The sequence below is a fragment of the Heterodontus francisci genome, chromosome 15 (genome assembly GCF_036365525.1).
Source record: "Heterodontus francisci isolate sHetFra1 chromosome 15, sHetFra1.hap1, whole genome shotgun sequence".
In the NCBI taxonomy this organism is placed as follows: domain Eukaryota; kingdom Metazoa; phylum Chordata; class Chondrichthyes; order Heterodontiformes; family Heterodontidae; genus Heterodontus; species Heterodontus francisci.
In genome coordinates, this window is record NC_090385.1 from 70151643 (window position 1) to 70162265 (window position 10623).

The window sequence follows — 10623 nt, forward strand, 5'->3', positions numbered from 1 at the left end:
AGTTTTACTGGCCCCCGCGCAGCGACACACGGCGTCGAGGGACCGGTAAAATTCAGCCCTATGTTGCTGAAGGATCACCTAATACTACATGAATTTACTGATAGAAAAACTAAAACCAGGAATGCTGGTAATCTGAAGTCAAAGCAGAGAATGCTGGAAATACACAGTATCAATAAAGAAAAGCATCTCAGAAGTCAGATCAATAGAACTGAAACATGTATAGCTTTATTACTGTAATACTAATATAGATTTTTAAATAAAAATAGTTACTTTTTTTCTTCCTTGTTTTATTTGTCTTTCCCCTGCTCTATTTTAACTTTATTATTTATCTATATTTCAGGTTTAGCTCTTTATTTTACATTATTTCCATTTTACATTATAGAGAATTGACTCCCAGATGACACGTTGGATGGGAATGAATACTTTGGAATTGTTTTACAAACAATTGGATGTTGTAATGTAGGAGCAGTACAATGCTTCTGGATGGTTAAATTAAGATGAGCCAAACGGGCCTTTCTCATTCATAATCAACTTCTCTTATATCTCCACCAACACAACCAGCCATTATGGAGCTGGACCTATATTTCTCAAAGCTGCCATTTAATTGGCTAAAACATGGTTCTGAAGGCTGTTTTGTCAATTGTGAAATGAATGATTGAAGGTCAACCTGATCACATCATTAAAATGATCTGGAAATGCTTCTGATGTTTTTTGTGCTGACTCACAAAGCACCTAACAATCTCAGGAGAGCGGATTTGCCAAGATTAGTGGCATTCTGAAGCTTTATATATTTATTGCCCCCATTTTGACCCTATGGTTTGAAAATGAGCTTTTCTGAACTCTAGATTCCGCATTTCTCTTTCGCCCAGCAGTGCCACAGCAAATTATTTAATAATTGTAGCTAGAGTTTCCAAAATGTACACCTCCATTGGAATTCTCCATTGTTTCAGGCTCATTATTAAAACCAAATCAAGTCAGCTGCCTTTCCTAGTTCCTATGTTAACTGTTGTGTGGATAATTAGTTCTGAATTAGTCCAATAGATTTGAAAGGTAGAATCCATCATTCTAATATATGTTAGGATAATTAAAATTTCTATAATTATCAAATTTTTATTTCCTTTATTTATTTGTGCCATCACTAAATCAATTTTTCCTAATGAATTAATACAAAAATATTAGGTGGCACAGTGGCGCAGTGGTTAGCACCGCAGCCTCACAGTTCTAGCAACCTGGGTTCAGTTCTGGGTACTACCTGTGCGGAGTTTGCAAGTTCTCCCTGTGACCGTGTGGGTTTCCACCGGGTGCTGTGGTTTCCTCCCACAGCCAAAGACTTGCAGGTTGATAGATAAATTGGCCGTTGTAAATTGCCCCTAGTGTAGGTAGGGGATGTGGTAGGGAATATGGGGCTAATGTAGGATTAGTATAAATGGGTGGTTGTTGGTCAGCACAAAGTCGGTGGGCCAAAGGGCCTCTTTCAGTGCTATATCTCTAAATAAATAAGTTACTTATAAATTTCCACTCAGCATAAACCAACTCTGATTTCATTTTATTTGGAATTAAACGTACTCTTTCATTAACTTGTGGACCTTCTCCCATGTTATCATTTTTATTTCAACAACAATAGAATCATAGAACGTTTAGGGCACAGAAAGAGGCCACTTGGCCCATCGTGTCTGTGCCAGCCGAAAAACGATCCACCTATTCTAATCCCACCTTCCAGCATTTGGTCCGTAGCCCTGCAGATTACGGCACTTGAGGTGCATATCCAGACTCCTTTTGAATGAGTTGAGGGTCTCTGCCTCAACTACCCTTTCAGGCAATGAGTTGCAGACCATCACCACCCTCTGGGTGAAAAATGTTTTCCTCATCTCCCCTCTAATTTTTCGACTAATCACTTTAAATCTATGCCCCCTCATCACTGACCTCTCTGCTAAGGTGAATAGACCCTTCACCTCTACTCTATCCAGGCCCCTCAAAATGTTGTACATTTCAATCAGATCTCCCCTCAGCCTTCTCTGTTCCAAGGAGAACAACCCCAGCCTATCCAATCTTTCCTCATAGCTGCATTTTTCCAATCCTGGCAACATCCTGGTAAATCTCCTCTGTAAACTTTCTAGTGCCATTACATCCTTTCTGTAATGAGGTGACCAGAACTGCACAGTACTCAAGTTGTGGCTTAACCAATGAGTTATACAGTTCCCGCATAACCTCCCTGCTCTTGTATTCTATGCCTCAGCTAATAAAGGAAAGGATTCCATATGCCTTCTTCACCACCTTATCGACCTGTTCTAATACCTTCAGGGATCTGTGGACATTCACTCATATTTATATACACGTTTAACTTCATAAAACATCCTAAGGTGCTTCATAGGTGAATTATAATGTAAAATTAGATAATGGGCCACATAAGATATTAATGCCGATGGCCGAAAGCTTGGTCAAAGAGGTAGGTTTTAAAGAACATCTAAAGAAAGAAAGAGAGGTAGAGAATCAGAGAGGTTTAGGGATGGAATTCCAGAGATTAGGGCCTAGTCAGCCGAAGGTACGGTTGCCAGTGGTGGAGCGATTAAAATCAAGAATGCTCAAGAGACCAGTGCACAAAACTTGGAGGGTTGTAGGGCTGGAGGAGGTTGCTGAGATAGGGAGGGGTGAGATCGTGGAGGGATTTGAAAACACAGATGAGAATTTCAAAAGAAAGGGCTGGAATTTTCTCAAATCCAAGTTGTCCCACCACCAAAGCGATTCATGAGCCTGTGCAGACGAGTGGCAGGACCCTGGGTGGGATATTACAGGTGGCGGTAAACTAAGAGGCTGCCACTGGGACCACAATCCAATTGAAGATGGCGGCCTGCCTCTCAGAGCTGCCAGCCCAATCAGGAGGATGGCAGCTCGGCAGCCTCTGGAGCACCATTGATAGAGATGGCCACTCCTGAGGCTTCAGGAAGAAGAAGAGGGCGCCTCCATGTTGAGGCACCCTGGAAGGCAAAGTTCTTTTTAAAAGTGGTGAGGCTGGGCAGGCATCCAGAGCCGTAAGGCCAGCCATTGTCATTGGGGGGGGTCCCCTCCGCGGGCTATGAAACAGCCATAAAGGAAGCCCCCTTCCCCCCAGGAACCTGCTGAGATGCCGCCACAAATTACCTGGTGGTCTCCCCGTGTGGCACGGGCCTATCCTAACACCCTGACACTAGCAAAATGCTGGTGAGGCAGGAAGTGGCTTAATTGGCCAATTAAATTAGCCATACACCTCTGAATGGCAGGCAACCGTGCCACTGCCATTGCTGCCTCTCGCACTATCCTGTGGTGGCGGGAAACCGGATTCCCCTCCGAATGCCTTCTGCTGCCATTTTACGAGATCTCCCACCACCCAGCCCTTCTTTAGAGTGCTGGAAAAATGCAGCCTAAGATGTTGCTTGACCGTGAACCAATGTAAGTTATCGAGCACAGGGTTGACGGGTGAACGGGACTTGGTGCGAGTAAGGACACAAGCAGTAGAGTTTTGAATGACCTCAAGTTTACAGAGGGTAGAACATGGGAGGCCAGCCAGGAGTGCATTGGAATAGTTTAGAGATAACAAAGGCATGAATAAGGGTTTCAGCAATAAATGAGCTGAGGCAGAGGCGAAGACGAGTGATGGTACAGTGGGGGAAATAGGCGGCCTACTAATGGCACAAATATCACTAAGGGTCAGAAGCTCATCTCTGGTCAGATATGACATGAAAATTGGGAACAGACTGGGTCAGCCTCAGACAGTTGCCAGGGAGAGGGATGAAGTTTGGACCAGGGATGAAGACAATTTTTTGGAGGAAACGTCTGCCCATCTAGTGCTGGATATCGGATAAGTAGTTTGAAAATTTAACAACAGTGGAGGGGTCGAGAGAACTGGTGGCGAGGTAGAGCTGGGTGTCATCGGTGTCCATTCCTCACATCTCAAACCAAAATATAAAAATGTCATGCTCAATCTCTGGTATAAATCAACTCTCTTCTGCACAAATTAAAGCCAATTCCTCATTCCACACATAATTGTCAAACTTCTTTACTTAAGGCAGTGTGAACACAATTTGTTTTGCCCGTATTATAATGATTCCTGTCAAATGTTTGTTTTTACACTCTGTTCTCCTCTATTCTTACATTCACTATTCTTAAGACCTCAGCTCATCTCATCATAAACATTATGACCAAGAGTTTCTGTTTTGAGTCCAATCGGTGATCCGGATGCAAAATGTGCTCGAAATTGGTCTTGTGTTAGAAGTCTTTGTTTGCTCAAGTTTCTGCTCAAATTCCTTTGTATATCGCCGAATGGAAAATCTTACATGAACCAAGGCAATCGGGCAGCCTTGCAGAATGTACTTTTTAAAAAATTTGTATTAAAAAAATTTGTTTGACGTATTTAACAGTAATAACCTCGTGCAGTTTGAATAACACAGCTGAAAATGAGTTTACCTCAAAAATTTTTAAACATTTTTAATCAGTGCCTAATCCACCACCTGATTTTAAATACTCAGCAGGGCTTAAAACACTATACAGAACCAGTTGTGAGTTACATTGGTGTATTGTAGTCAGTTGCCTAGTGAAGCAAAAAATAAATTAATAGCTTTTAAAACATGCCCATTGCTGTCCTTGCACCTAAAGAAATGCTTAATTTTAAGAGCTTCCTCGAAGGCCTGCAAATGGGTGCAATTAGCAGAAATTGGCAACGGTGATTAATTTGATCTGGGGGGGCGTGGCCAGTTTTGTGGATGGATCCAGCTCCCAGCACAATATTTTTAACTAGCATAAAAAATTATGTCAAATGGATTTGCACTTGATGCAATTTGTGCTTAAAATTCCTCGATCTTTTGGGCTGGTTTGGTTGATTTTGAGTGAAATGCACTGAAAACAGCAACGCAAACAAGTGGAAAATTCTGGCCTATATTCATTCATTGTCCCTCTCCTCCTTTCAGCTTTTTTCTCCCCAAAAATATACTTTATTCATAAAAATCTGTAAAAAAGAAATTACAGAACAATTCCAAGTTGACATTCCAGAAAGTGCAAAAGAAATCAGTTTTCTTCAATACAGAACGTGAGTTGCCTCACAACCCTTCCATTCCATCTTACATGCAATGGATGTTTGCATTACACAGCAAAACCATATTTTGGTTCATACAGCCCGAGGGGTTTTACGCAGGTTCCAGCCCCTTGCTTCACTATGGCGGGAGGACCTTACACATTGGCCTTTACCCATTGAGTCTTTGAGGTGGCTGCCCCAAGCTTTAGTGCGCTCCTCAGCACGTAGTCCTGGACCTTGGAATGTGCCAGTCTGCAAAACACTTGGTCGTGGACAACTCTTTGCACTGTAAGACCAGCGAGTTTCGGGCAGACCAAAGAGCGTCTTTCACTGAGTTGATGGTTCTCCAGTAGTAGTTGATATTTATCTTGGTATGCGTCCCTGGGAATAGACCATAGAGCACATACTCCTGTGTTACCAAGCTGCTCGGGATGAACCTCGACAAAAAACACTGCATCTCTTTCCACACCTGCTTTGCAAAGGCACATTCCAGAAGGAAGTGGGCAACAGTATCTTTCCCACAACAGCCACCCTGAGGGCAGCGTGTAGAGGTGGTGAGATTCCGGGCATGCAGGAAGGATCTGACGTCGAGGGTCCTTCTCACCACCAGCCAAGTTACGTCTTGGTGCTTGTTTGAAAGTTCTGGTGATGAGGCATTCTGCCAAATGACTTTGGCAATCTGCTTGGGGAACCATCCGACAGGATCCACCATTTTCTTTTTTCCGTAGGGCCTTGAGGATATTGCGTGCAGACCACTGCCTGATGGATAGATGGTCAAAGGTGTTTTTCTGCACAAACTTTTCCACGAAGGATAGGTGGTGCGGCACGGTCCAACTGGATGGAGCATTCCGCGGCAATGTGGCCAGACCCATCCTTCACAACACTGGGAACAAATAGAATCTCAGCACATAGTGACACTTGGTGTTTGCATACTGGGGTTCTATGCACAGCTAGATGCAGCCGCACACAAAGGTGACCATCAGGATGAGGGTGATGTTGGGTACATTTTCCCCCTTTATCCAGAGGTTTGAACATTGTGTCCCTCTGGATACGGTCCATTTTGGATCTCCATATAAAGCGGAAAATAGCTCTGGTGACCGCCTCGGCGCAGGAGTAGGGTATGGGCCAGATCTGCGCCACATACACAACAACATGAGCGCCTCACACCTGATGACCAGGTTCTTACCCGCAATGGAGAGAGAACGCTGCTCCCACATGCTCAGTTTATGGTGTACCATGGCTACTCACTCCTTCCAGGTTTTGGCGCATGCCCCGGCCCCTCCCAGCACCTTTGGGTAGTCTGACTTGGCGGTGAAGGGGACAAGGGATCGGTCAGCCCAGTTCACAAAGAACATGGCCTTGCTCTGCTGCGATTTACTTTGGCTCCTGAGGCCAGGTCGAACTAGTCGCAGATGCTTACCAGCCTGTGAACGGACAGCAAATCCGAGCAGAAGAGGGCGTCATCGTCCATGTACAGGGAGGTTTTGACCTGAGTGCCTCTGCTGCCTGGTATTGTCACGCCTCTTATGCCTGCATCCTTCCTAATGGACTCAGCAAAAAGTTCAATACAGCAAACAAACAAGACAGGGGAGAGTGGCCAGCCCTGCCTGACTCCAGATTTGATCAGGAAACTTTCTGATCCCCACCCATTGATTGGGACTGTGTTGCTGATGTTTGTGCAGAGCAGTTGGATCCAATTGTGATTCCCTCCTCAAACCCCATTTTGGAGAGCACGTCCATCATGTATGTATGTGATATCCTGTCAAAAGCCTTCGTCTGGTTCAGGTTGATGAGGCAGGTGTCCACCCCCCTGTCCCGTACATAGCCAATCCTATCCCTGAGTAGCGCGAGACTATCAGAGATCTTCCTGCCGGGTACAGTACAGATCTGGTCAGCATGAATCACCAGCGCCAAAGCAGGCTTGACCCGACTGGCCATGACTTTGAACAGAATCTTGTAGTCTACATTAAGCAGTAAGATGGGCCGCCATTTTCTGATTTCCGCCCTTTCCTCCTTCCGCTTGTAGATGAGGGTGATGATGCCTTTCCTCATGGATTCTGACATGCTGCTGGCCAGAAGCATACTCTCGTATACTTCCAGCAGGTCTGTGCTGATCCAGTCCCACAGAGTTGAATACAACTCAGCTGGTAATCCGTCACTTCCGGGTGTTTTATTCATCTCGAAGGACCTGACGGCCCCTGTCAGCTTGTGTAGAGTTAGTGGTTTGTCCAGATTATCTTGCATGCTGTTATCTAAGACCTCCGTGATAGATAACAGGAAGGACTAGGAGGCCGTACTGTCCATTGGCTTCACGTCGTACAGCCCAGCATAAAAAGGATTTGCTGATCCTTAGTACGTCAGACTGCAATGATGTCACCAAGCAGTCCTCTTCTTTCAGGCTGCTGATCACAGAGCTCTCTGTGTGTACCTTTTGGAAGAAGAAACACAAGCACGTCTCATCCTGCTCAACGGAGTGGACTCTGGACTGGAAGATGATCTTGGAGGCCGCCGTGGCGAAGAGCGAGGCCTGCTGGCTCTTCACCTCTTGGAGATCCTTCTTGACCTCGACCCCCATCAACTGCAGCCAGAGCAGATTCTGCATACTTTTCTGGAGTTGGAACATTCCCCTCTGTCTCTTTCTTACCTTCTGAACACCTTTGATGAAAAAGAACCTCTTGCTGTTCGCCTTGATTGCTTCCCACCAGTGCACCGGAGACTCAAAGAGGGGTTTCACAGTTCTCTAACCTTTGTAATCCCTTTTGAGTTGCTCAATGTTCTCTGGGGTTAGCAGTGTAACATTCAGCTTCCATGTCCCCCCGCCATCCCACTGGTCGTCCTGTAGGTGACAGTCGGTCAGCAGGAGGCAGTGTCAGAGAAGAACACCAGCTTGACGTCGGTGGATCTGACCGTGAACGGACGGGACACAAACAGGAAGTCAATCCTGGAACGGCAGACCTATCCGGTCTTGACCAGGTGTATCAATGCTGTGCTCCATCTGCAGGGTTGCTGAAGACGGTTGTGCAGCTTGGGATCTTTTACTGTTTCCATTAGGAATCTGGATGTAGCGTCCAGTTTGCTGTCGTCACTGCCGGATCGTCCAGCTGCATCATTGATGCAGTTGAAGTCACCGCCTAGAATGACCGGCCTGGACATCACCAGCAGCAGTGGGAGCTGCTGGAGGGTGGTCAGCTGCTCATTGTATTGGACCAGGGCGTACACGTTGATTAACCGAAGCGGAGCATTGTTGTACATTACGTCTGCTATGAGGAGGCAACTGCCTCCTTAACTTCAGAGATGGTGAAGTTGCCTCCTGACAGCAGAATACCCAGGCCAAAGGAACGGGAATCATTTCCCCCTAACCAGATCGATGGCACATGGGACCACCATCGTGACCATTGCCTGTAAGTGCTGAGGTGCAGAAACAGTGGGTCAGCTTTGACCTTGGCAAGGTAACCCTAGGACAAAACACATCGCATAGTGGATTTAATGCTATGCACGTCAATAGAGGCAATCTTCATACCGATTTAAACCTGGATGTTGCTTACCACACCAGGTTTCCTTACTAGTCCCAGTCCTTGGGTATGTTCCTGCATCCCCATAGTGTGCACAAGCTGTTGCACATAGTTGGGCTCAGAACACCCTCCTGGTCACTCATGGGGGTTTGTTCCGCTGGGGTGACATTGTGGAGGGGGTGGCAGGGGGGGGGATTCTTGTAGGCAGCAAAGTTTGGACTGTCCTCTGCTCTTTTCCCTCTGTTCTACCCTTGAGGACTTTTCTGCTCCTGGCTTCCCAGAGCTGGAGTATGTTGGACGCTTCACTGCTCTCAGTCTCCCGGAGCTGGGGTGCACTAGCTATCTCTCTCTGGGTTCAGCGCTTTGGGGTTGGGGCGCACTGGGCCTATCGCTGCTTCCAGTGCCACGGAGCTGGGGGGCTTTCTCTTCCAGCTCCTTTGCGTTCTGCTGCTCCTTTTGCATGTGCCATCTTTCCAGCCCTTCCTGGTCCGATGAGGAGCAGCTGCTGTAGTCTGTTTCAGATGGTAGCCTCCTCTTGCCACTGGTTTGGGTGGTGACCTGTTCCTTTTTTTGGGGCTTTTTCTTTCTGGTTTTCCTTTTGAGCACTTGCCACTCATCTGATTGTCCCACTGTTGCCTCCTCCTCTGTTGATTCTGTGTGTTGAGGAGGAGTTTTGGGGCATGAGGTAGGTGTTGGGTTGTTGCAGCTGCCTCCCCTTTCCTTTCCTTCTCAGATGGATTTTCCCCGCTGCGGGGAGGGTTGCTGGTCTCCTTTGCAGCACGAGGCACATTCACCGTTCCTTCATCCAGCCTTTCCTTGGACCTTGCCACTTGTGCGTAACTGAGGCAGCATTTTGGGCAGGACTTGTAGAGGTGGCCTGCCCCACCACACAGGTTGCAGCACTTACTCTGCTTACAGTCCTTTGTTTGATGGCCTTCCTGCTTGCAGCTCTTGCAGACGACTGTGCTGCAGTTAGCTGCCACATGACCAAATTTGCCACTGGTGCGACAAACTCTGGGCTGCCCTGCATAGACCAAGAAGTCTCGACTTCCCCCATGGCGAAGCTGGAGGGAGGATGGATGATGGCTCCATTGGCATTGACCTTCAAAGTGACCTTGACCTGCCGCTTGCTGGTCCAAATCCCAAATGGTCCTTGATCTCGGTGCTGCTCCCGGCCACCTTGACGTACCTGGCGAGGAAGGTGAGCACATCGACGACAGGAACATGGGGGTTGTAGAGGTGGAGTGTCACCACCCAGTTGCATTGCAATGGCAGTGTGAAGAGTGGCTCCACCCTGAGGCCTTTGTTCGGCGGAGAGTTTCATATGTTGGCCTTTTTTTCATTAAAATAAAACCACCCAGCGCCTGGTTTCCTCTCTCCTTGAACACCTTCAGGAACTTGGTGCATCCCGCCACATTCGTGAATGTCACATCGGTATACCCACTGCTGTGGAAGTCCTGCAGGCAGAAGATGGCCTCAGCTTGGAATCCACAGCCTTTGATCCAGATTTTCTTAATGAAGAAGGCGTGGTCGATCGGTGCACCTCCTTCGCTATCTTTCACCACCACCCTAATGGTGTTACGCACCCCCTGGCCTGGAGCTCTGCTTGCAGCCATTTTTTGCTTGAAGCTTTCCTGGGACAGGTACTAAAACCCCAACCAACCAACAGGAAAACAACAACAACAGTATATCTTCAATCCCAAAAGGCGAAATGCCGTAACTACGGCGCTGAAACCCCCCAAAAAACCCCAAAAAACACAAAAACACCACCTGCAGAATCAAACCCACTGATCATGGTCTCTCCCCTGCCAGGTAAGTATAAGAACAGATAGTACACTTGATCTTAACCAAAAGGCTGAGAAGCGATTTATTCCTCTTTCTTTTCCCTTCTCCTTTTGTTTCAAGTTATGTGTTCCCTGTATTTGTTATTTACTGTTTCATTAATAATCCTCAGAGTGCTGCTTCCTAATACTGTGAAACTCTTGATACAGTGAAATGTCATGGCAAACAAGATATTGTTATAATGGCAGTCAAAAGTTAGTCATAATATACAATTATTGCCAGTTG

The 10623-nt window shown here is 46.6% G+C and overlaps 1 pseudogene; it reads right to left on the bottom strand.

The window, feature by feature from the left end:
* Positions 1–10328: 10328 nt before the first annotated feature.
* Positions 10329–10423, bottom strand: LOC137377966 (U2 spliceosomal RNA; annotated as a pseudogene).
* Between the last annotated feature and the right edge of the window lie 200 nt (positions 10424–10623).